The 26354-nt window shown below is 45.9% G+C and overlaps 1 long non-coding RNA gene across 1 annotated transcript in view; it reads left to right on the top strand.

Moving 5' to 3' along the window:
- The first annotated feature begins 3224 nt into the window (after nt 1–3224).
- Nucleotides 3225–26354, top strand: part of LOC135389840 (uncharacterized) — a 47718-nt gene continuing 24588 nt past the window's right edge. Inside the window, exons 1-2 of the long non-coding RNA XR_010421601.1 lie at nt 3225–3270; nt 12211–12246. This is a non-coding gene — a long non-coding RNA (uncharacterized LOC135389840). The remainder of the gene's footprint in view (nt 3271–12210; nt 12247–26354) is intronic.

Raw genomic sequence — 26354 nt, 5'->3', positions numbered from 1 at the left:
ACGAAAGAAGGTGAATCGACACGCCACGTAGGAGGGAGAGGGTAAGAAGCCCAGCCCTGGTAAGACAGCTATGACTATGAAATAAAGTGGGTGGAGCCGAGGGCTTATTTCCTCAAATTTTCAGCAAATTTATTTCTGCAAATGACGTTGCATTCGGGGACAGATTTCGTGCCATGATGACCACGCGAAACTTATTTCCGTAAAAAAAAATAAAAAGAAAGCTACAGACTTTACACGTTTTGAAGCACAATTCACGAAGTTTAATTTCTGTGAATTGAAATTAAACAAAACTATTACAAACACGTAGAAAAAGTTCATGGGAGAAAAATACTTTCGACCACATATCTTTCTGCTGCCTACATTTTTTGTTTATTGTGAATACTTATCATGGTTGGTGGACCTCCCTGTATATATATGTCCAGCAGACATCCCGTAACGCAATTCTGACGTTGAGATGCAGGGAGACGACTGCACATTTGTGCTGCAGCTATCAATATCATGTGTGTAATGAGGACAGATCTAAGCAGACATCTACTTCGCTTCTAAATAAAATTGCAGAAATTTGATACTGTGCGCTTGCTTTCCTGATAGGGCTTCAGCTTATCGACCATATTTCCAGGTCTCCTATCAATGCTATCCATGCACATTTGCTCGCAAAAGGCGGTACATAAAAAGCTAGCTTGTAAGTCAATGTAGCAGCTGTCTGCTGAGCCCTCTATTCATCCTACAAGACCATCTGTGATGTTTTCATGACTTGTCTTAGCTTAATGGGTGGAAATGTTACTTGCTAGCTGCTTTGTTGACAAGATATGAAGGCTGCTCCCTTGTTCTCTTGTGGTCCCGTTCTTTAGCATGACGAAGCCAAGACTTGACAACCTTTTCGATATTTACTGGGTGTGGTAGTCCATTTCACCTTAGTTTAAGTACGTACATCGCATGGACTCGGTAAGTCTTAACGCGCGGTCGTCATCACACCTTCGCAAGTTGTCAACAATACGAGGCTTTACGTGTAAAACTGCGCTTTTTACTGCGAGATTCTCGAATAAAAATGATTACCGTGATCGAAAACCATCCAAAACGTCGTCCAGAAACAACAACCGCGTTGTTTACAAACGGTTTGGCCGCCGGTCACGGGTGTTGCCATCTTTAGGGTCACGTGTGCCTCGACGTTTGCTGTGACGTGCGACCGGGACCTGTCCAGGATGCATTGCGTTCGCCTAGCACGCTTTCGTCTACGGAGCAATACATTGGATGCCGGCCCTGTGATTTTCAATGACTTCCTCTTTCACCATTAATTTCTTGGGCACTTGAGGCTTTGTATGTATTTGTCCTTTCTATGTGTTCCAGCCTCGGAACATCAATTGCCAACATGTTCCCTAGCGCGTTGTCCCGACCCGATATCTTCCTTTGATCATTTCATCAAAAGACGGACTGTTTAGAAATTTTACTTCCACGGGAACGTCTTCTCTTTCTTCTGCGTCACATTCGTCGCACCTGCATACCAATAACACCCGGTTTACGCTGACCTTACCAAAGCAAGTTCATATTCAAGCCACACACATATATATATATATGTGTGTGCCTTGAATATGAACTTTCTTTGGTAAGGTTATATTGGTAAGGAATATATTCATCCTTCCTCGTGTTTCGGATCCTTCACACCGAAAAAACACGGATTGCTCTCGATCCAGAGTACTGGTCGCCCCGGAAAGCACGCAAATCTCTCACTTGAAATGCACAGCTACTGCACAGATTCGCATGCCTGTTGGGGCCACGAGTGCTCGAATTGAGTGGCTGTCCAGACACACACTACGGTTACATGTTGCAGATATATGAGTATTTACTTGAGCCTTTTCAACTTTCCAGAAACGTTAATTATCGTGTGCTATTAGGAACATCTCAAATACTCTGCTGGTCACACGATTCCAGACGTCCACAAGGCAATCCAACAAGCGACCAACCGAACAGGAGGTGTGATGCATTTTATGTAACATTGTAATTCCTCAGCTGCGATCATTTAGTTCCGTTATATAGTTGCTCAACATGTACATCAGAATACGTGTGATATTTGACTACAAACGAAATGCATTTTTGTGGTGCCGTTCTTTTGACTTGGACCTGCCTTTGTTGGGAACAGCGATCCTGCATAGAGCCACCGGTTACATGCCAGTTGGGCTGGTATCAGCTATGCTGTGTTATCGTACAGAGACCACTTCAACCGGTTCCTGCTCAGCAATCAGGTTTGCAGCTGGTCCCAGTTTCAACTGGTACCACTTGTGACTGGGACTGGTTACAGAACCAGTTGGGCCAACTTGTACCACTCGATCGAACTTGTCCCTGTTCGATAACCGTTCAACTAGCGCCAGTTTTTAAAAAAAATGTTCGCCTGAGATACAAGGCGCCGTATGGGATGAGTGATGCTAACAGCAGTGATGTTAGCGAAAGTGGACGTCCAATTAAACGCAAAGGGGTGCTGATATACATGTGCCTGGAGGCACAGTAGGCCAAAATGAGAGCAGATGAGCAAAAAGTGTTCGGTTGCTTCATTCTGGCCGTAGTGGGGGAAAACAGGTGATAAAAAGCGTTCAGCGCGGTGAAGGTAAAAATTTACGGGTAGCGCTACCCGTGGCATGGAGCGTCACCTACACTCTTAAAAATGAACTTCACCGCATAGCACGCTCCTAGCCAACCATGATCTCGAATGATATCGTTATCTGCCCTGATTTGTTGAAAACGGGAGGCGTACGCCATTTTTGTGACAATTATGAACAGCATAAGTGTCACAAAAAAGGCATACGCCTCCCGTTTTTATATTTTATCCCGGGGCAGATAACGATATCATTCGAGATGATTGTTGGCTAGGAGCGTGCTATGCGGTGAAGTTCATTTTTAAGAGTGTAGACTTATTCCCGGTGCAGTTCTCAAAATTCGACGGAATGGTACTTTTTCCCCTTCTTGCTGTTCTTTTTTGTTTTTTTTTCGTAATGTTACCAAGAGAAGGCATTGTTTACTATGGCAATTTACAATTTCACAAACAAAAGGGCGTAGACCTCCCATTGTTGAATGCAGAAAATATGAAGCATTATGCATGAAGAATTATTCAGAATTACGGTGTAATTACGAGCCGTGAATGGTGGGCGTGAACCGTTGGGGGAGGCACCGGCACACTGCTGAAATTGACAAGGAAGAAAAAAAGGCTCGTTCCCTTCTTCGATTCATCTGTTGTGACCGTACAGTGACACTGACCGCCTACTACCGCCATTTCGAACTGTGAGTATTCTTCTGTGAATTTCGTAGTTTGCAAGAGCGAACCGTCACTCCGAACGATGTCAATTTCGTACGAGATTTGTTTTGACGCCTTATCAATGTGGATATTATATAAGCGTTCAAACGTGAGGAGACGAGAACGAATGGTCTCGTGTGCAGATTGATTGAGCGTGTTAAGATGTTCTGCTCTTCCAACGTATCGTAGTCACGATACGATACCGTACGGTTGCTTAGTAAGCTGCCTAGTAGTAAGCACTGTTATACGGACTTAAACTTGGTAATCGGTTATGCTGTGGAATAAATCCGGACAGCAGATTTCAATGCCAGTCACGCGTATCTTTGTCACTTTAGTGTTCATTGGTTCCAGAACCTGTGGGCTAAGCCCCGGATATCGGGTCAACTTGTGTGTTCCGCTCGTTTGCGGTTCGTTAAGCGTCAAAATCGCAACGCCTTCTTTGAAATCTGCAGACTGTGGCGTTTCACGACGTTCAGAACGCGCCAACGATAACAATTTATACGTGCTAGCTCAGCCCTATTTTTCTGGGGCTTGCTCTATTTCGTTCTGTTTGGAGCACAGCCGTTCTCTGCCATTACTTGTTATAAAGAAGTGTACCTGGTCTTGTGGCACTTGTGTGGTCACGTTAATTGTCACAAAAACGCTTATGCCCAGGGCGTTCCATAGATTAGTGGCATGTTTCAATGCAATGGGCAACGTCCTGCACAATGGTTGTTATTCAGCGTTATGCATTTTTTAGCGTATTTTTGTTTTCGATTATGTTGTTGGCAACATAACTGCATAGCTGCCACAAGCACGGGAATGCGCCCAGTTTCCAGCTGTTACATGCTCACATGTGTCATGCTGTGTCATGTTGCGGAATCTCAGCAAAAAGAATTGGCTCACTCTTAGCAACGGACTTCGCCACATGACACGCCCTTAGGTAAGCGCCGTCTCAACTGGCATCACTCTTCACCTTATTTGCTGAATACGGTGGATGTACGTCATATTTGTAGCATTATGCAGTTCGTAATTCCCACAAAAATGGCGTACGATCCCCTATTCATCAAATCAAGGGACAGAACGTTCTCATTCGGGATGACGGTTGGCTAAGAGCGTGCTATGTGGTGAAGTTTATTTTGATGGTGGTGTAATTCCCCATCCATGATCATGAAATACAGTTCTTGTTGCTGTTGTTGAACCAGAGGGGTAACTGTGCGCTACCTGAGCAGGAGTTTACCTCGTAGCAAATTCTCATCACCACTGAACTCACCGCACCATCCACCTCACAGTACTGTAGGGTTACTGCTTCCGATTCGAAGAGCGAAGTGGGCGTACGCCTTTTGTAGCAATGTGAATATATCCTGATTGCTAGAAGGCATACGCCCTTCTCTCCCTTCAAATCAGAAGCGATCACCCTATCATTCGTGGTAGTGATCGGCGCACACCGTGCAATGAGGCGGAGCTCAGTTCTGGAAGTGTAGGAATGATTGACTCTTGAGCATGCATTGCGGTTCTGTTTTATACCTGGTTCGCACTCAATACACCATGAAGTAGGTCAGTACACTCTTAAAAATGAACTTCACCACATAGCACGCTCCTAGCCAACCATCACCCCGAATGACAACGTTCTCGCCCCTGATTTGTTGAAAACGGGAGGAGGAGCCTATTTTGGGCCGTGCATAATGGCGCAAAATAGGCTCCTCCTCCCGTTTTCAACAAATCAGGGGCGAGAACGTTGTGGGGGTGATGGTTGGCTAGGAGCGTGCTATGTGGTGAAGTTCATTTTTAAGAGTGTAGGTAGCCTTTTGCGCGCCCTCGCAGCCTTTCCCCTGTGAATGTTGAATGGTCTCATTGGACTGTTCTCAAATAAACATACAAATCGTAATAGAAAGGCTAGAAAAAAAGCTGAGAGAGAGGGAGAAAAGGAGTTGTACGGACGCAAGACCCTCTCTCAACGTCCAAGTCCGGGAGACGCCATGATCGATATTCTGCCGGATTCGGCCACAGCCTTTCCCACGACCTCCTAAATTGTAACGACCATGTCATATGTACCCCTTCCCAGCGCCGCATTTGGAAGCTAGCGGTGGCGGTACTCCTCGAGTCGCCCTCAATTTCAGCAATGCTTCGCACTTCTAGCCGTAGGTGTCCCATGGAAGAGCCTATTTCAGAAGTTGATTATCATCGTTCATTCTAGGTGTTTTCATAGGAGACTATCGTCTGCTGCGCTTTCTGCACGTTCAAAATTCAAAGTCCCATTGTGCAATCATGATGTAGATCTCGCGGGCCGACACGTAGAGCCCCTAGCGGATCGTGCGGACGGGCTTCTCATAGGGGTTGCCGATTATGGCACGGTCGTTATAAAATCCAGCAGGTCGTGGTCTTTCCACGTGTGACGGCAAGTGGCGGTAGGCTCAATGATATTCAAATCAAAGGAACTCTCTGCGGCTTCCACTGGGCTCCGTGCGTCATGCCGTGTGCGAAGTGTGTTTGTTTTGTCTGCCAACATCTGTGCGCTTGGATTCTGTAGGAAACGGGTATCGTAGGGGTTTAAATCTTATGCTGCGGCATGAAAAAACGGCGCACGGAACTCATAGGAGACACCGTGCGTAACACGCTAGGCCTGCCATGAAGAGTTTATCTATTCTTTCTGCCTCGATAATCTCACGAGCGGTCTTGTTCACAGATCTTGCTAGCACTTTGCTTCGTCGCAGTGCAGCGGATGGAAAGGAGCTTCGGTACCTTCCGAAGAGAATTTCTCACTCTAATTTGTTTTCCTTTCTTTTTTGCTGTTGTTGATCTTTTATATTGATCTTATATTTATATTCCTTTTTATTGGGCCCTGTTCATTGTCCGTTGGGGAAAAACGAACAGCTAGACACCATAGCGGCAGCTTATCAAGACAAATGGACAGTAATCAGTGAAACAGAATGTACCGTATTTTCACGCGTATTAGCCGCACCGCAGATAAGCCGCGGGTGATACGACGCGACTGCTTTGTGCGCTAAACCAGTGATGCACATATAAAATAAATAGAGACGCTCAACGTTCGTCGACGCCGTACTCCCTGCCAGCTGCCCTGTTCCCGTACTGGTCCGCGAAGTCGACGACTTTTAGTTCGAAGCCGCTGTCGTAGCTGTGCCTTCGCGTTAGAGCCATGCCTCACCTCTAACTGCCGTGCCCACGAATGCTGCTGCTCTGGTCAAATGATAACTGATGCTTAGCTGACCACGTTTTATCCCGATGTCAGGCGTATTGAACCCTTCCTGTGGGTCTGCCGACAGAGGCGACCGTAGGGAAGGCCATAAACCCTGTCCACATTCCGGTGTCGGCATGATGTATAACAAAGGAGGTCAGTTCTAGTGTTCTACTAAGATCGGATTGTGCCCTTGTTGCGTGTTTTTCGTGGATTGACGGGTTAGTGGTGTTCCAGGAGACATGAATCACTGTCACCCCTTCTGTTAAAGCTGCGTGGGGGAATGTCTTCGGAAGGTCAGTCCACTCGAATGTGAACCCACCGCTGTTCGGTATTGTTCGTGCACTGGCAGGGCGGTCCTGTTCCGAAAAACATGAGGCACAGTCGGCCGTTTCGTTTAATCCGGGGTATGGGGAAGTACCAGGGAAAACTAGTCACCAGATAAGCCGCACCCGCGGATAAGCCGCAGAGCGTCCGCGACAATAAAAACGCGCATAAGCCGCGGGTAATACGCGTGAAAATACGATACTCGTCTCTGACAAAAACAAATCGGGTACAGTAAAAAGCAATCAAGAGGTTGTCGCTTATGTGGTATCACACTGTCCTAAAATTGTCCATAAAGATGGCCTGTGGACATTCTGATTATACTATGGGGACGCGGTATAGTGCTAAACTGACACATTGAGGACAATTTGAGAATCAGATTTGACCCTCCTGAGCCCAAGGATGACAATGTGTTCTTGGGGTGGTAGCGATAAAATATACCGACGAACCCGTGCCCAGGCGTTCTTAGTCAAGGTTAAGGACTGGATGCCGATCGCTCGCGTTAGAAATAAAAAATGGCTCCATATGTGTCTCATTTCCTGCGTGATCTAGGGTGCCTACATCAGCGGTGTTCCGTCTTAGGGTGGTGTCAATCTTTGACACACCACATGATGCCGCCGGCCACCTTGGTCCCCATTCCCTAGACGGCGTGGTATTGCGAGCATGCTCTTTTACTCTTAGAAACCAACTAACTTCACCGTATACCACGCTCTCAGTCAACCACAATCTCGTTATCTGCCCTGATTGGTTAAAACGAGAGGTGTACGCCTTTTTTTGGTGACACTTACGCCGCACATAATCAAAAACAAAACGACATACACGCTTCCCATTTTCGACAAATAGGAGAAGGCAATGATGGTTGGCTAGCAGCGTGCCATGCGGTGAATTTCATCTCGGCAATACCCTTGACGATTCTGACAAAGCAGGGGACCAACATGGCGGCCGCCTGAGGGACATCGGCTGGAGGTATCACCGCACTGAAGTCGGATGTATGTAGGCTCCCTTGCCGTTATCGCGTTGTTATCACCGTTCCTCCAAATTCCGTTTGGTGCGTTCTCTAGGATCACATTCTACACTCTTAAAAATGAACTTCACTGCATAGCACATTCCTAGCCAACTATCATCCTGATGTGTTGAGAACGGGAGGAGTGCGCATTTTCGTGACACTTATTCAGAATTGTCTAAAACTGCGTACGCCCCGAGCTTTCCACGGATTAAAAATGATGAGGTATCGGTCTGTACAACAGTTGGCCTTCAAGGGACTATGAAATTTCCCGAACCCTCATAGTTTTTTTTTTCTGTTTTGCTGGAAACTATTCTTGCCGTCGAGAAACTAATATGCCAGAATTTTTCCGGGTGAAATCGCTCCATTCTGTGAGAAGCGCGCGCTTGAAGTGTCTCTTCTGCGTTCCTCCTCTCCCGCGCTAATTCTCCTGCTGATCGGATAGTTGTACGGGCTCTTTTTTTGGCCCCCGTTACGTCACCGGCATCGCGTAATGCCAAGTTAGCGGCGTTGCGTTGGCGCCTGCTCGTCCCCAAGAACACACGCGGTCCTCAGGATGTCTCCACAGAGTCATCGTGTCTTCGGCCTTCGCGGTTATCCAACGTCCTGAGGATAACACTCTCGGACTGTCCGTGAAGAGTCATTCAGGTACGTCCTGTACCCGTCCCTGTGGGTAGCCTGCCAAGTTATAGCGGCGTTGCCATGGCGCCTGCTCGTCCCCAAGAACACACGCGGTCCTCAGAATGTCTCCACAGTGTCATCGTGTCTTCGTCCTTCGCGGTTATCCCCATAACGTCCTGAGGATAACACTCTCGGACTGTCCGTGAAGAGTCATTCAGGTACGTCCTGTGCCCGTCCCTGTGGGTAGCCTGCGGGACGAGAAATATTACTTTTAGTAACTGCTCAGACTCCATAAACACATTTGTTTTTTGGGCCGATCCTGGGACCTGACTGACTTCTTTCTGAAATAAAGGGTGGTCCACCGTAAAATTCTCTGGCTCCAAAAAGGATGACTGTCTATGATACCTGGAGCATTTCTCGTGGAAAGGAGGAGCCGCAATTCTGTCGCACAGCTCTTGACTTTCTGGGAGGACCAGTTGATGACTTCCTGAGGATGTCATTCAGTCATTCAGGATGTCAGTCTCGGGGTTTTACATTACGCATCATATTCACCAGCTCGCTTGCTTCCTAGCCATTTTTTCATTATTTTAACTTATTCAGGTATAAACAAGAAAATGGCCCCGTCAATATCATATATATAGGATAACCTGATATGATTGTGCATATGATAAGGTAAACTGAAATCAAATCACAAAATTAAAAAAAGACTTGTGAACAGCCTGAATGTGAGGCAAGATAATGCTTTCCATCCCGGCGATCCGATTGCTTCCTGGCATCAAAAGCTGTCCGTCTCGTCACTGAGAAACATATGACACTAGATGCTCCGCGGATATTGACGTGAATTAGGGCAACCAACCATCCAACATTGTCTCGGTATGTCGGCGAAACCCACAGGATGCGACTGCGACAGACTGCGACCACCGCGCGGAAGCTGGCGTCATGGACCAGATGACCGCAATCAGGTTTGCCAGATGCCAAACTTGTCTCCCGCCAAAACTGATTCATAAAATAGCCCAAGCATAGCAAACGCACGACGACACATCAAAGAAAAAAATAGCTCAAATAGCCAAAAACGTTTTCGTTTCCCTGTTCACAAAACCGGGAAAATATACAGCATGCAAATTACACATGGGTTATGTATGAGAAGCGCATGTGCATAAACTCATATTATGGACACATTAGTTCGCTTGTAAACTTGTTCAGGAAGATGTCGGATGGCACGAAGTCTTTACAGTCCATTTGTCCGCAGGGCGAATTTCACGTGAGGAATGTTCATTGAATGGTCACTTGAAGAATGTACGTTAGCGTAAGGGGGTGCATTTTGCAATATACACCTAACTCACTCTCGTATGACACCTCTTCGAGGCTGATCCCCTCATAGGTGGGTGTGTTGAGGGTGTGCTAAGAGTGTTTTGCCTTATTCTAAAACGCGTGTACACTGAGTCTTTCCTTCATACCAAAACCAGTAGGAAGCACAAACGTTGTCTTGATGGTGAGCTTATACTCCAAGCAATCCCTCATTTTGGTGTTTTTGTGTATATAAACAAGTTAAACTTGCTATCGAATTTGCAGACGCTCGCAAGACAGGCACTGCATATAGTTATGCCATTACTTAGGGGTGTTGATTTACACAAAAAACGAATCAGATAGGGTATCTTCCAATTACCAGTGTAGACCCACAAGCCGCACACCCGCTAAGTTGACGTTACACCCTTTCAGGAGGTAATGTGGGTGTACCAACTCACACTCTTTCAGGTGTAAAAGTTAAAGTGTCGTGAAACACACTATGAGAGCTAGGTGCATTTCATTACACCTACACACTTTAGGGTGTGTAGATGTAATGAAATACACGTACCTGTCATGGTGTTTCTCAGCACTTTAGGGGTGTGAGTTATGGTACGCACACCTTACACCCAAAAGGGTGTAGGAAGTTTTGCGTGACGAGGGGTGACAATCATAGTGTGGTCATGTGTTGTCGTCCGAGCGCATGTGGCGTGAAACCCTCAAATAGCCCAAAAGTAGCCAAATAGCCAAGGTGAAAAACACCCCGCCAACTGTCACAAAAAGTAGCCCAATTTGGCGGCTTATAGCCCAATCTGGCAACCTTGGAACGCATATGCATGATCCTACGGCGCGTGCTCCTGGCGGGACCACGACACGTCACGATGACGTGTCGCGCGCCCGATCGTAGTTCGCGTCAAGTTAGGGCCGGGTCCCATAGCTTTATGCGAGCAGCAGCAGCAACACGGCAACATGGCAGCAGAGCAGCTTTCTGCTGCCGCTGCTCTTCTGTTGGAGGCGTCCCATAGCTTCGTTTTGAATTAGCGGCAGCAGCGGCTTAGGAAACACAAAGCGTGTTGGCAACTGTGGCATTGTTTACATTTCGCACATTCCGAAGGCGTACGCAGCGGCTAAGCTTTTTAGTGCACACACCTAGGAACGCAATCCTAGGTGAAAGGCGTTTGTGTGAGAGATATATTGTGGATTTGGAGCTCATAACTGAACTTTGAGATGAGTGTGGTGGTGGGCTGAGCCTCGTATTACCTGATTGACTCTTCGTTGATGTGTAGTCAGTTTCATGAAATTCAACGTAGGTTCGTCCTCCTGCTGTGCAGAACCGTCCTTGCTGTGTTGTGTGGAGATTCTTCTACGGGATTTTGTCGTATAAATATTGCCTCGTTACTATAGTATTCGATATTTTGGCTTACGGTAACTGTCAAATGCGTACGTTGCTATTAGTGAAATAAAATTGTCTAACGAAAACAAAGGCCCCGTCTGCTAGTATTCACTGCTTTCTGCCTGTTTTCACAAGGAATGGGTTCATTATCTATCTCTGTCGAACCTTTTTTTGTTGTCTGAACGTTGTCTATCTCCATCTAACCCTTTCCAAGGGTCAGTTTCATTTACAACCACCTAGCAAGGTCTTGGAATACCGACCACAAGAAATTTGTTCGGTTTGGTTTTCACACGGCATGGACGTGAAAGTAATTTGCTTGTACGTTATCAGGTCACGGGTTTTGAAGTACTTTCCAGAAAACAAGCGAACATGTAGCTACAACTGGTACACAACATATGTATCACGTAGGTTCGGTCGAACACTTTATTGAACTTATGAACTGAATTATGTCCTGAATGCGCACTTCACGCAGTCCCGATGATTGAACACTCGCTCCAAACTACTGGCGTATCCAGATCTTCAGAATCAAATCACGGAACAAAAGGAAACAAACCTTCTGCCGTCACTCACCGCCCTGCTAACCCTAAACACCGTCGAACGAAAACAATAACAACGAGCCTTCTGATTGGCTTTCGAGACCGGCTGCTCATGCTGCAGAGCAACAGGGCAGCACAGCAACCAAAAATTCGGATACGAGAGCAGCAGGAAATTTCTGCAGCTCGGCAGCTCTGCTGCTCTCGCCCAGTGCTATGGGACCCCTCGTGTCGCTGCAGCTCTGCTGCTCCGCTGCTGTTGCTCTGCTGCTGCTGCTCACATCGAGGCTATGCTCACCCCGCCTTTACTCACGGTGCACGGTGTCTTCGCGCGGCAGCTCGACACGGCGTGGCGCCAGCTGTACTCCCTTCGCGGCTCCGTTTAAATTCGCTCCCGAGAAAACTCCTCGCATGACGAAGGTAAAAGTTTGGTTCTAGACTCGGAAAAGTGTTTTCTTTCTGATGAAAACGAGAAAAATATCATTTTATAATCGTGCTGTGTGGTTTGGTTTTGTGTTCGTTGATCCGGGTGTCAAATGCACCTCCGGATTGTGCCACATCGGATCAAATGATAAGGTTACTTGTATTTTACAGACTCTCGTGTTCATGATGACTTCGAATCCGGACCAGGTGAGTTGCCTCACAACAATATTGTCGACGGAAGACTTATACGAGTAGTTCCACGATACTGTTGTGAAGTATCGATTTATCCAAAATCGCAAGCATCGGACGGTTCCAAAGTCTTTTATGTACCACATGTATCCAAAGCTGTCGTAGGTTATCCAGGTGGGAAAGGGAGACGTGTACACGCGCGCTTTGGAGAAAATCAACCCTACAGTGCCAACAAGATGGGGTGTCGAAGCACCCTGCTGTTGGGCAAAGTTTGATGGTCTGGTATCCTCTAGGGGTTCCTATCACATCATTGCAATCTTCTTTCGACATTATCCCCACTCCACTCACCAACTACAGGTGTTAGATGAGGCGATAAGATATAATTAGAGTTGTGCTTCCAAGTGTAGTCCTACGCGGGTCAGAATTATCTAACCTGCGCTTTGCCAATTCTACCTTTTCCTGAAGGAAAGCACTCGAAAATTCGCAGTGTAACCACATTGGTAAAGTAGTGCCGACGAAATTCTCACATTTTATTTTTATTTTCTGCGATGACAATGCCACTCCTTTTCTATTGATGCGAAATTCACTGTTGCGCGTGAAAAGAAGGCGAGTTCCGCAACACTTGAAGTCACAGGAAATATTACTTAATGATTTCTTTAAACTGTGTAACATTCCACTGCGTAACATAAACAAAAAAGACGAATGAAGAAAAAAACAAAACACTGAACACCGACGCTGAGTGCTTGTCACATTGTACAATGAATGACACACGGCCTGAGAAAGCACAGAGCATCGAGGGTAGTGTCATTCACTTCGGAGTGAACTTTTGTGAAAATACTGGCTGCCAAACTGAAGGTCCGTTCAGCTTCTGCGCTAGAAGAAATGACACTCAGATATATCTGTACCTATCACGTAGGCAGCAGTCCTCTGCCTCCGCCAGTCATAAAAAGTGCTATTTCCTTACTAAGTGGTGAGTCTCTGCCTGATGGCCTGCAGGTGTTTGACTTTTCAGTCATATTCGCTGTCACGAAAATCCCGGGATTTTCCGGAAGAAATGTCGGGACGTAAAAAATTGTCCGGGATCCCGGGATATCCCGATTGGCAACCCTAGATAAAATGCGACAGTGACATCAGGTAGAGAATTCAAGGAACCCGTAAAGGAATGTTTTGGATGATGGGTGATTCAGGACTAGAGTGGTTGATATTTCCATCAGCGTGCTCTTCTGGGCTTCGTACCTATACAGGAGCAGGCCAGTTCGTCAACGAGTCATCCAACTTGTCATTACATACAACGATGGTATGACGAAAACGACACAGCCCGCATGCATCGGATTGTGCGCCCTTGACGAGAAGCCCCAGTTCGACAAACATACCGACAAAGCAGTGAGAAGAAACGAAGAGCTTCGTAAAGATCTTTATCCACTTGTAACATAGTAGCTTTTGTTTCAGGTTCCCGCCAGTCCCCCAGGCAGTATGAAACGTAAAATGTGCACATGCATGTGACATGGATGAGACTCCTGCAGATGATGGCTGCCACCATTGGATTAGCATCATCCTATAGCTTTACATGATCTTTCACATGATATAAAGTGGCTGGGTTCAAGCGCATATTTTGTCCGCCTAGTATCGCAAAACCACGAGTGGTACGCGAAAATTTTGCACGTTCTTAATTATTTCTGAAACTGGGAGAGATCTGAATTATGCACGTACTTTGCGCTGGCTGGTAAGGTATCTGTAACGTTGCGAGCGCTACCGTGTAATGACGGACCCTCAAGCAAGACGCTCACACTTGGTGTTCGTTTCCAGGAAGGATGTGTAGAGTCCCCTTAACCTCCCCTTCTTCCGTTTATTTTTTCCCATGACACATCGTCTTCGTCACATCGTTTTATTGAGAGGGCTACCTTTCCGTGGAGCGATTTTTCCACACAAAGGCGCTCCTGGTATGTGTACGAGCGCGTTTTGCTTTGCGTAGTCTTTGCTTGGTAATTTATTGCCCAGATGTTGCATTGTGTACTTATTTTGCACTTATGGTACGTATGTTTATTTTTTCCTTTGGAGATGCAGGGCATGACTTTCGTGGGCGCCTTGAACTTGCTATTACGCACTTTCATGCAGAAAGTTACAATACCTGAGAATACAAATTTGGTACCGCGTGGTTGCAGCAGTCTCCTAGATTGGGCGCATTTAGTGATAGTTCCGAAGCTGTGCACGCTATCTTTAATGAGTTTTATGCCCCGTAGCGTTATTTTTGAACCACGAGGAGTACTACAAAGCCCGTAAGACCGCTGTGATGACAGTATGTTGCTGCTCCCAAGTATCCAGACAACACGGTGATATCCAGTGGACATCCACTGGATATCAAAGGCATGCACTCCTAGAGTATTGTTGAAGAGCAGGCGTTCAGGAGTCTTTTGAACTGCGTTGTTCCCGAATATGTTGTGCCGGCACGTACGATCCATTGTGCCTGAAATGTTTGAGAAAGCTAAACAGCGCGTTGAGTGCGAACTGCGTTCTATCTTTGAAGAATCTCCATGCAGCTATGCCACTGGCTGGATAGATGGCTGGACCACAAGAGGAGGAGACAGTTACGTTTCCCTAACGCTTCATGTACTACGAGAAGACTTCACTCTGCGGAATTTCGTGATAGCGTGCCGACACATGAAGGATGAGCACTCGGCAAAGAACTTGAAGACTTTACTCGAAACCGTCATCGAAGAATGGCACATTCCCGTGTATCTTCCTGGCTACGTTGTCACGGACAAAGCGCGCAATTCCGTTGCCGCTGTCACCCGTACGAAGTGGACGAGCGTGGCACGCTTTGCGCACATGTTACAATTTTGTGTGCATGATGCGAAGAACAGCACACCTGGGTTTCAGGACATTTGCTCAAAGGCAAGGGCAATTGTTGGGTACTATAAGTTCCTAAGTTCCCATCCATACTTCCTGCACTCTTTCACAGCTGCTGCAAGTGGATTTTCCGTTTCATTTCTGGGTACATCCGGGAATGCATATTTGAGGTGCATGCTCTGTTTAAGATTCCCAAAATATCCATTCGGGCCATACAACCCAAAATATGAAGTGGGTGCAAAAAAGGATTGCCTACATTTCTGCCATTTTGGCTTTTTGAGAAAAGTGCTAATTAAACAGTCGACGAGTTTTAACAAATTATGCAAACTACACTCATACAAATTTCATGGAAAAGTTCTCTACCAGGTCGTACCACCCATCTGCAAAAGCCATGTGCATGATTCTCTGACACTAAGAAAGTAACAATACAATACAAAGTAAAAAGCAACGCCCAAGTCAAATTAACTGTGATTACACTGATGGAAGGTAAAACGGGTGGGAAAACTTTGTATTACAATTAAGATGAACAAGGCTTTCGTGAAGAGCCTACACTTCATCAGGTCAAAGAGTAGCCGTACAACAGGACGTATAAATATATACCAGTAGAAAGGGAGGGAGAAAGGGAAATAGAAAAGCAAAAACACAATTAATCTGGGACGCTTATCTAGCTGAGGGAAAAAACGCACATCTTGGCCACACGAGCAACGTCTCTGCAAGTTCCTCACGTTTCACCTGAGTGATCAAGCTGGAATGATACTGCATGAGTGTTTTGAGATATTGCAGGGAAGCATGCATGCAGCCCAGAGAACGCGTATCCCCTCCTCCCACTGCTCACCAACTGTTGCGGCTCAGAATGGCAAAGAGCACTCAAACTACTGCTTTCCAATATCAGTGCAACATATTTATTTCCTGAACACAAATAGCCTTGTACACACCATGTACTACACACGAGAGTACATAAACACACTGTGGAAAAACTTGTGAAACACAGTTGAGGTGCAAGTTTCTACTAATTCTCATTTCACAACCTTCTGTCATCTCTTTCGGAATATAAAATAGTAAAAGGGTGTGCTGAACACAAAGCAGAGAAATGTTTGTATACTGGGTGTCACAGCTAATGTCAACGGCAGTTTTAAAACAGGCAAAGTGGTCTATGCGACCAGCAGCTGTTGAACCTTTTCAACAGCATGATCTGCCTACCCGTTTTCCCCTGAATGCTGCTAATAAGCTAGGGATGAGAAAACAAACTTTCTCTTAAACGAGAAGGCTTAGACTGCATTGAGAAACACTTGCCCCCATGTCTTAGCCAAAGTACACATTTTCTTTTTCTTTCTTGAAGAAAAGTGCACCCCGTTACAACCTAGAAACCCGCAGAAAAGGTGGACATCTTTTCAAACTACGCGTGAACACTATTCTATCCAAATGCACAAAGCTCAATTACATTACAATGCACAATTACATTAAATGTTAGTGTTTAATGTTTAATGTTAGTGTGAATCTTTAGTGGTTAATGGACGAATGTTACATACCATGATTTCTGTGCTGCAGCGCTCCTCCAACTTCTTCGCTGTAGCGTTCATGTGTAACTGTACAGCAATGTTCATATTTATCATTCACATATTTTTACTGTAAAAAATAAGGAATACTTTTTGGCATACTTAAATAGTTGCCGTAAATACGTTGTAACTTAAGCGTATCAATACAAACACAGTATTCAAGTACTCAGATACATTTTAAAATTAATGAATTAATATGAATGAATTAATGAATGAATTAATATACTGGACGAAAACCACACAAAGAATCATTTTACTCTTACACACATACTTCAAAATTTCTAGCAATAATGAAAAAGTCCTAAAGTGACCAGCATGAGCTTTTGCTAAGCCAACATTTTTTGTCATGATTCGTGAGACTATTTGACAGAGCTGAGAAATTAGCTGTCAAAACTAGGGCACCATATAGAGGTTCCAGGTACCCGTATGGTACTGTAAACGTATTTTTATTCGCGATGTATTAATTTTCGCGAATGCATTATTCGCGAGTACTTAATTTAGCGACTTCAGGGCTGTTTCCTTTCGTGGGATAAACGTCAAGCTTTGTTCGCGAGTACAATTTTTCGCGAAAATTAATACATTGCGAATAAAAATAAGTTTACAGTATCTCCCGCACTCTTGCTCTGTAGACATTTGCACAGTAATCACTTGAAACAATGCCTCAAGCATATTTTGTTTCCAAGCGTTTAAGTATGACTGAACCAACTACGCCTGGCAAATGTTTTGTGTTCTACATTGTGTCCAGTGTGACCTTATAATAATTACAGTTCCTAACAGTCTTGTCACGTACACTTGACTGCTGTCTTTATTGTATTTACCAGCTTTTACATAGTATTTAGAAAAATGAACTCTATTTAAACATGGTTATAAATACAATTTCTCAAATATCTTATTTAAATACAGAAATAAAGTCGGGTATTTATAGTTTAAACAGCATTTTAAATGAATTATGTTTTGTTGTATTTTAAATGCAATGTACTTGAATACTGCTCATCCCTGCACCAGACGTATGCCGGCTGGTTCACCTGTTCTCATTTATTGATTCATTCATTTATATGCACTCACCTATTCATATATGTCTCATTTGTGAGATTGTCAAACAAGCACTGCTGAACTCAAATTCCACTTGATTGCAGCAACTGATTCCACTGAGATCTACTGGCAACAGAGATCCGTCGACATATCAGAAGGCACCCATGAATAAACTCCAGCCATGGAGTTGCAGATACTTAACCTCTTAAACATAAGCACATTTGCACCCACCGAGCTTTGCAAATAGAATGCTTCTAGTGTGCGACATGCTCAATCATTCAAAGAACGAATCTAGTTTCAGTAAGGTTATGGTTGGTATCTTTTCTTACTATTTGTAAGCATTATGTTATGTATATCCCCTCACGAAGGAGACTTTCTGTAGTGGCAACAGAATGCATGATGATGCTGAGGGATGAAAAGTGCTTTGTTCAGCTCTGTGGCAGGTGCAAGTTTTCCAGCATGCTTTGAGCAAGCACATACTGTGCTAGCCAACATTTATCTTCCTCTCTTACCATAAGAAACTGCATTAACACCAGGTAGGCACCGTGCGCTGTGTCCCTTGTTCTGCGTAGGCCTTGCGAAGTTACCAATCACTTCAACAAACTAAAACATTTTAACTCCTCAGACCACTATTTTGGCAGTGTCGAAATTGACATAGACAATGGAACTCTGTAATACTGCAACGCCACACACAATGCAGAAAACATCATGAAATGCTGTACGCACATACAGCACAACACTGACATAATCAGAGAGATGTGAAAACATAGGTAAAAATTTTTTAACAACTTAATACTGCTTCATGGCTGTACCAAACAATACGAAACCTGGAGGTGGTGGTGGTGGTGGTGGTAGCACTGTTTTATCGACCCTGTCAGAGTCACTGCTGCTAATTAGCCTACAAGGGCTTCTTTGTTGTGAAAAAAAAAAAAAAGCAAAATTGTGTACTACGACCACCGTGCCATCAAGCAACGTGCAGCAGTTGTCACCGCAGCTAGTCCTCAAGATGCACCTTTCGCCTAGAGCAACCGTTTTGTGTTCAGGTCCTCCACACCCCAGTGGCAAAGTTCCGGCAGTATGTTGAAGAATCGATGTTGTTTTGTCTCTTTCTGCTTTCACATGTGGGACGGGTGGTCTTTCTCTCTTTCAAAACACGCGTGAATAACTGTTCAAGCGGCCGCTCTGGCTCTCTGATGCACTGCTTCACCTTCTGCATTAAATTTTCGAACGGGAAAGCGCTCCAACTGTCTACAGGGCCATGAGTGTCAACATCATCCGCTAATCAAAATGTAATGTGTTTTCTTTTTAATTCCGTGTTAGCGCCTGTGTTAGCAACTGTGGCTATGAGCGGCATACAGACGTGGACAGATGGAGAGAGGACAGCAGGAAGGAGTGGGGGACAGAGGAGTTAGTATGCGTCCTGGGCCGACTTCAGGGGGAACTGTGCCGACATTCGTCTGGAAAGTCTTCGGAAAACCCAGGGAAAACGTAGACAGCACAGCCGCGCTGACAGGATTCGAACCCGTGTCACCTCCCAGTCTCGGCGTGGAAAGCGATCATCCTAACCACTATGCCACGGGAGCTGGTGATGATGAAAATGTAGACACAAAGTATCGCAGCAGTTCCTTGGCATATCCCAAGTGCTCCTTGTAATGTGTAGCACTTGCGAGTATCGTGAGTGCACAATATAGCACCATGAAATTTTTTGCGCATGACGCTTGGAATCGACGAGTGGAGCACTACTGGTCCAGTATAAAGTAGCGCTAAATTCAGTCGCTTTCCACGCGTCGAGCTCCATAAAGCTCGTCGGCTTCCTCGAAAATTCAGCACCAATATGTTGCCGAAGGGACGCATGGTTTTTGGACACCTCCATGCACGTTTTTGAGCTTTGCCTAGATGCTGTTCTTGGACCAGTAAACCAGAGTTGGAGCAGCTTCCGTACAACGCCTAGGCAAACGAGATGCATAAAATCAAGAGGAACTTCACTGATAATATCGATGGGAGATTGAGTCAAAATAGTTTCTCCAGTGTGATGTTCTTTGCCTGTATTAGTCCTTCCATCAGATGGCAAAACAGGGTAACAAACTCTTCCGTTCTTGTAGTCCCCTTTCACAGTACACTTAGTGCAGCTGTAGAAGCGGTCGTGACTTTTAACGGACCAGATAAATGCTCTTGCTGGGGCATCACACACAGTTGCTCAAACTTTAACCTGAACTAGCTTGTGCTGTATTCCGATCCCGGTTGTGAGAACATCTTTCCGTTCTGTTACAAACTGCTCAAGAAAAACATTTGCAGATTGTGGTTTTGACTTCCCACAAAATACTCCAACATGGATGGGTTCTCCAACACCACAGTTGACTACTCTGCAAAGTAGGGGCCAGAATTGGTCCCTTGTGCTTTTCGCAATTGGAAGACCGTCAATATTGAAGTGAAGCACGAGAGTATCTGGAAGGCACGACACACCCTGCAGCGAATGTTGCAAGCCCGATGCGAGTCCAAGATGGCAGTACTTTCCGCAGCCCAGTTCGACAACTTTTGCACTGTTCCTAGGCGCCCGTAGTAGTGTTCTTGCAGAGCCCGGCAGCGATTCATGACAAGGGTGTGTTCGCAGAATTTTTAACAAAGATGTTAAAACATCATGTGGAATGCGATGTGTGACACTCCACTTCCGCAGCCTGTTGCAGAAGCTCTGTGTGTCCCCTTGCTCGGCGTCTTCTGAAAGATGGTGAGGAACAGCTGTTGGAATACTCTGCGATGTTGCTTGCACTGTATGGATGTTTCTGCTGTCTGAAATAGGAGAGGCTTGTGCACACGTCTCAATCTGCTCATCTGTTAGGTACTCTTGCGTGCTGGTCTCTGCACACTCGTTCTCGATTAAATGCTGAGCTGGACCCTGTGAGGTTCAGGGCTGGTCCTCTACACTTGACCTGACGAAGCATGTTGGGGGTGCTCATATTTTCTGAATGCTTCTCTAGACCTCTCCACGTGCCGAAGAAATGTCTTCCGTGTATCCTTCGGCATATTACCAAAAACAAAATTTCCAGATAAGTCTGCGATTGCACTGCACCTTCCCATTCACTATGCCAAACCAAACTTTCCTAATTTGGTACTAATCGGGCACAAAATGTACAATTACAACATCAGATCTGCTATAGATGTGCAGAATATAATGCAAATGAATAAAAACTGGCAAGTTTCACGAGGAGAAATGAACCAGCAAAGGAGCAGTAAAAGTGATGTGAGTGCAGAATGCAGTGCTGAACACGCTTCCTTCACAAACACAGGTATTGTATTGTTCCATACTTGCTCATTCCCGATGTCCCGACTCCAGGATATCAAACATGCGACCACAACAACGCAGTGCACGAGGAAGATCATGTGCACTTCATTGTTCCCCCATCACTCGAAAATGAATAACCGCTTGAGAACTAGACGTCCAGCTCGAGACAAATCTTACAAAACCGGTTACCTTTTCAGCAAATATTTTGTGGCACCTTTCATAAATTCCAAGTCACGGCGCAATGACAGTTGTCACCACCGATGTACCGTGCCGTGCATACCGCGAGGCAATCCCACGTGCAAACTGGAAAACGAAACAAATGGCAACACAAACGAACCTCCACATCCGCATGACAACGAAAGTCGACAAGAATGCGAATAGCGTGTCATTGGTAACATGATCGGCAGCGAACATACGATTTGAGGCCCACGCTTTGTTCCAAAACATACGTAGACACTGTCACAGAAACACCAAATGTTGACAAACTTACACGAGCATAGGGTGTACAGCTTGGGACAAAAGTTTACGGAACACGCGAGCCACGTACTTTTTCTTCGGTGCGACACCCTAGCGGCTGCCGGAATCGGGTGAGTCCACTGTTTGGAAGGGGTGGACGGATGCGCTATTAGCGACACACAGTGTCGCTTATGCGTGCCTGGGAAGTACAAGTTACCGCTGTGTGTCGCTAACAGCGCACCCTTCCACCCCTCCGAAACAGTGAACTCACTCGCTTCCGGCAGCCGCTAGGGTGTCGCACCGGAGAAAGAGTACGTCGCTCGCGTGTTCCGTAAACGTTTGTCCCAACCTGTACATTGACTGAAACACAACGTGCACAACGCATTGAAAAACATCCAGAGGTCAGATAAATTCACATTCCGCAAAAAATGCACCACAACGCTCCTTGTACATACTAGGAAGGGAGTTGCCTCAGGACAGAAGCCGCCGATATTTCGAACAGGGACTGTTCTTCTTCTGAACGGAACAGAACAGAAGAACAGTCTGTGTTCGAAATATCGGCGGCTTCTGTCCTGAGGCAACTCCCTTCCTACATCTCTACCGGTTCGCTGGACTTCTACCCATCCTTGTATACATACCAGTACGTAGTACCTACGTACACGCGCTATTTAGGCTTAGTGTTAGCTACACCCAGTTTTCATTGAAGTTTTTTTTTCACTCACCCATCACGACACCAATGTCCGTACACTCGTTGCACTACTCACAAGCTTCGCCTGCGCGTATGTTAATTCAATGTTTAAAGGACATCACGCGACACGACAAACAAAGCAGCAGCAAAGAGAACAGCGTGGACATTGCCGGATTAGATTGCCTTGGCTTCGAGATAAAATCCACCAGATGGTGGGGCACCCCTGGTGGGCTTCTTGGGAACGAGAATTAAGCTTAAAATGTGTGGTAGACGAGAGCGAGTGGGTTCTGGTGAGGCATTTTCGTACGGCGCCCCCAAATCCAACAACCACACAGACCGCACACGATGGTGAACTCAAATTCGCCTGTTCGCCGCGTTTCAAAAAAAGAAAAAAAACCCCTACATCCATGGCAGTCAAGGCTGTATTTTTCGTGTATGTGTCTTTTTTTTATTATTATTATGGGGGAGTTGGGGGTATCCAGTTATCCAGCAGTGGCCTAGGCAGAAAATTAAATATTTCGCGGAGAAAGGGGGGGGGGGGGTTCCGTGGGTGTTCACATGTTTGAGGAGGGTTTCTGAATCGTTTCCTTCTCCCGCACTCTGGTGGCACGACTTTGGAGACGCTTGAGCTCACCAAACTACTCTCTGGGTGTGCTAATATACCCTGAAAAAGAAACAAAAATTTGGTTAACGGGCTTGGAGCACGGTCGCCGACCTTAAGAGTACTTGCAGCTCAATTTTATTTCGGTACGATATGTATACAATACATCGTAATCTGCGGAGATTTCAAACTTGATGCAATCAAACCTTTAGGCGAAAGAAAACTTCTTTCCCGGAAACTGTACCGCAAGCGATACTGCCCCGACGACATTGTTGTCGGCCGCGCCGTTCAAACCTTATTTTGAATATTTTGAAATCCAAATTCCATACTGAAGCACTGTAATCTAGGTGGCAAAATATGTATACCATTATTTTATTGTTATTTCTTTTTCATTTCTTTTATCATTTGTATAGAAAAGTTGCAAATGGGGTTTTCCAAAGAGAAACCCAATTTTGCAACACGTTTACCCTACCACAAGCTAGCTACATGCATAATACGGCTCCGCTGGTTTGGCTGGGCACCAACTTGTTCGGATATTTCATGCCAGACAGTTTCTGTTCACAGGAGGTATATAGTCACAGTGGATCCCTTCTAGTGCTGGACTGGATGCGGAAAGCTTGGATGTTATATTTAGTTTTCGACACGATGTTACCTCACGAAGCAACGTACATGATCTATAAAACGACTTTGTGACGTCACAGGGTGGATACACGTATTTCCGATACACACGTTTCCGCTAGGAATCAGGCACAGTGACAAATTTCCCATCTAAATCCTAAACGGAACATGCACTGGACGTTCCTCTGAGATATCCATGGGACATCCTCACAAAGTTTCACCGGGATATTTCCTTCTCCCGGATGTTATGGGATCGTGGGGATATCCGGAGGATTTTGTGTGTTGTCTGGGACGTTCGCCCTCCATGAGCTGTGTCAGTGCCACCGTGGGAATCAAAATTTCCGACAGAACAACGCACAACTAAAATCCCTCGTTTCCGGTAGCCGTAGGTACCTCAAACCCTCGGAGTGGTCCTCAGTAATCCTTTTCGCATCCATGCGCTTCAACCCAGTCAGTCTATATCATGTGAAAGGTCATGTCTAAAGCTATCGGATGATGCTAATCTAATGGTGGCATCCATCACCTGCAGGGGTCTCGCAATGGGCACATTTTACGTTTTTCGAAACTTCTACAACGTTCTTTTACCAATGAAAAGGATATGATTTTCACACTGCCTGGGGGACTGGTGGTAACCTGAAACAAAGGCGACGATGTTACCAGTGCCTATAGATCTTTACGAAGCGCTTCGTTTCTTCTCACTGATTTGTCGGTATGTTCGTCGGACTGGGCTCTTCGTCAAGGGCGCACAGGCAACTCATGTACTCTCCCACGGTTTGAATGAGCCTGGCGGAACTGGGAGACCATTGGGTAAACGTAACCTTTTCAGTGACTTTCATCATACATCGTTAACTACAACAAGCTCACGCAGTGTGGTCATTGATTTCCCAGTCAGCGGGAGACCTGTAGCAAAGAAGAGGTTGAAGTTCGCGTGCTTGTGGATGGGGCGCGCAAGGCCACAGCCGTGTGGACCCTGCCTGACAAAAAAAAAAAAAAAATCGCTGCGTGTCTCTTAGGTAAAAATAAGATTGTCACACTTCGCGCCTAAAGTAGGGACATCACGCCACCTTTTCAAAAATAATCAAGGAAATCGAAAATGGCATTTTTGAGAAAATTGATCTGCAACATTGGCAATTTTCGCCTACCATGTGCGATTCTCAAGCTAATAACACAGAAACCACTGGGCTGAGAAAAATGACCTCTCTACAGTACGAAAGTTCTATCGAATGGCACTGAGCTCGATGTTCTCAGACGTTCTGTCATGACGCAAATTGGTAACAAAGTTTGGCCTTCTTGAACGTTTACGCCAAGTTTGGCATTTTTTAACAGAAAATCTGTGGCCCTCAGAGTTCTGTGGGTGTCTGTCGACAGTGTCTGTAGAGCAGCCTATAATCATAAAATTCCTCCAGTTCCTAGGCATAAAATCAGCGGTGGTAGACCCCGTCAAAATCGGTTCAGAAGAAAGCGCGCTCTAGCAGCCTCAGAATTTCCTCCTCTCCCACGCGGAAACTACTCCACGCACGAGGCACGAGCGTCGCACGTTGTGCGATTTGCTTCGTTTGAGCTATTTTTTCTGGCCGAATTAAAAAATACGACTTTCACCCGTTGTTCGATTGAAACTACCCCCTCCCCATTATGGGTGACGTCGCCAGGTACTTACTTCGCCGGGAGCTGGTTACTGCGGGCCTCTCGAAGTTCAGCGACCGTCCGGAAGACTATAGGTCGTGGAAATCGGCATTTCGTAATACTACTAAAACCTTGGAATATCAGCCACAGAAGAGATGGATCTCCTGGTGAAGTGGCTGTGAAGCGAATCGTCCGTGTACGCTAGAAGCTGTGCACATCGGAAACCCGGTCATGGGACTTCAGGCGATCTGGGAACGGTTAGAAGGGCCTACGGCAACCCAGAGGCAATCGAAAACGCGCTAATGGACAGGCTTGAAAGGTTTCCGAGGATACTAGGCAGTGACCGAGAGAAACTGAGGGTGCTGGGAGATTTACTCCAAAAACTCGAGTCAGCAAAGGCAGATCCACGCTTGCCTGGGTTCTCTACCTAGACACGTCACGTGGGGTCAACCCTATTGCAGCGAAACCTCCTCTACATTTGCAAGAAAAATGGATCGCTCTAGGATCGAAATACAAGCGGGAACACAGTGCGTCTTTCCCACCGTTCTCTGTCTTCTCAGACTTCGTCCGAACCACAGCGAAGACAAAGAATGATCCAAGTTTCATAATCGGGCCCTCAAGCGATAACACAGGCAAGAAGAAGACGTCCTCGTCGACAACGCAATCCTCTAAGAAATCGTCTGTAACGGTGCACAGGACCACGATTACCGCTCAGGAAGACAGCTCAACAAGTCAAGTTGAAAGAACTCTGAAGAACCCGGAAGGAATGTGCCCCTTGCACAAGAAGCCACATAAGCTTAGCCGGTGTAGGGCACTCCGTCAGAAACCTCACGCCGAGCGAAAGCGCTTGCTGTCAGAGTTCGGTGCATGCTTTAAATGCTGTGCGATGACGCACAACGCGAAGAGCTGCAACTCAACGATACATTGCACAGAGTGCAACAGCGGCCACCACATTACGGCACTTCATCCTGAGAGCGTTACCTCGCAAGCTCGACGCAGCGCCGGAACCACATCGGCTGAGGAATAGGGTTTCAACAGGGCATCCGCAGAGGTTACATCAAGCTGCACGGAAGTGTGTGGAGATGCCAATTCGAGAGTATCCTGCTATTTTTAGCAGGACGACATATTTTAGGCAAGACATATTTATGAGCAGGATACTCAAAAATATGTCTCGTCAAAGTGTATCCAGAAGAGCTCAGCCAGAACAAGCAGTTCGGATATATGCAGTCATTGACGACGAGAGCAATAAGTCATTGGCCAGGCCCGAATTATTCGAATGCTTCAACATTCACGGGTGTGAGTATCCATACACGCTCAGGACGTGCGCTGGAGTGGTTGAGACGTTGGGACGACGAGCTACCGGTTATGTTGTTGAGGGTATCGACAGTGGCACACGTCTGCCTTTACCAACGTTGACGGAGTGCG

Source organism: Ornithodoros turicata, chromosome 3, assembly GCF_037126465.1.
Source record: "Ornithodoros turicata isolate Travis chromosome 3, ASM3712646v1, whole genome shotgun sequence".
NCBI lineage: Eukaryota > Metazoa > Arthropoda > Arachnida > Ixodida > Argasidae > Ornithodoros > Ornithodoros turicata.
Note: the sequence above shows the minus strand (reverse complement) of the source record. Positions and strands in the feature narration are given on the sequence as shown.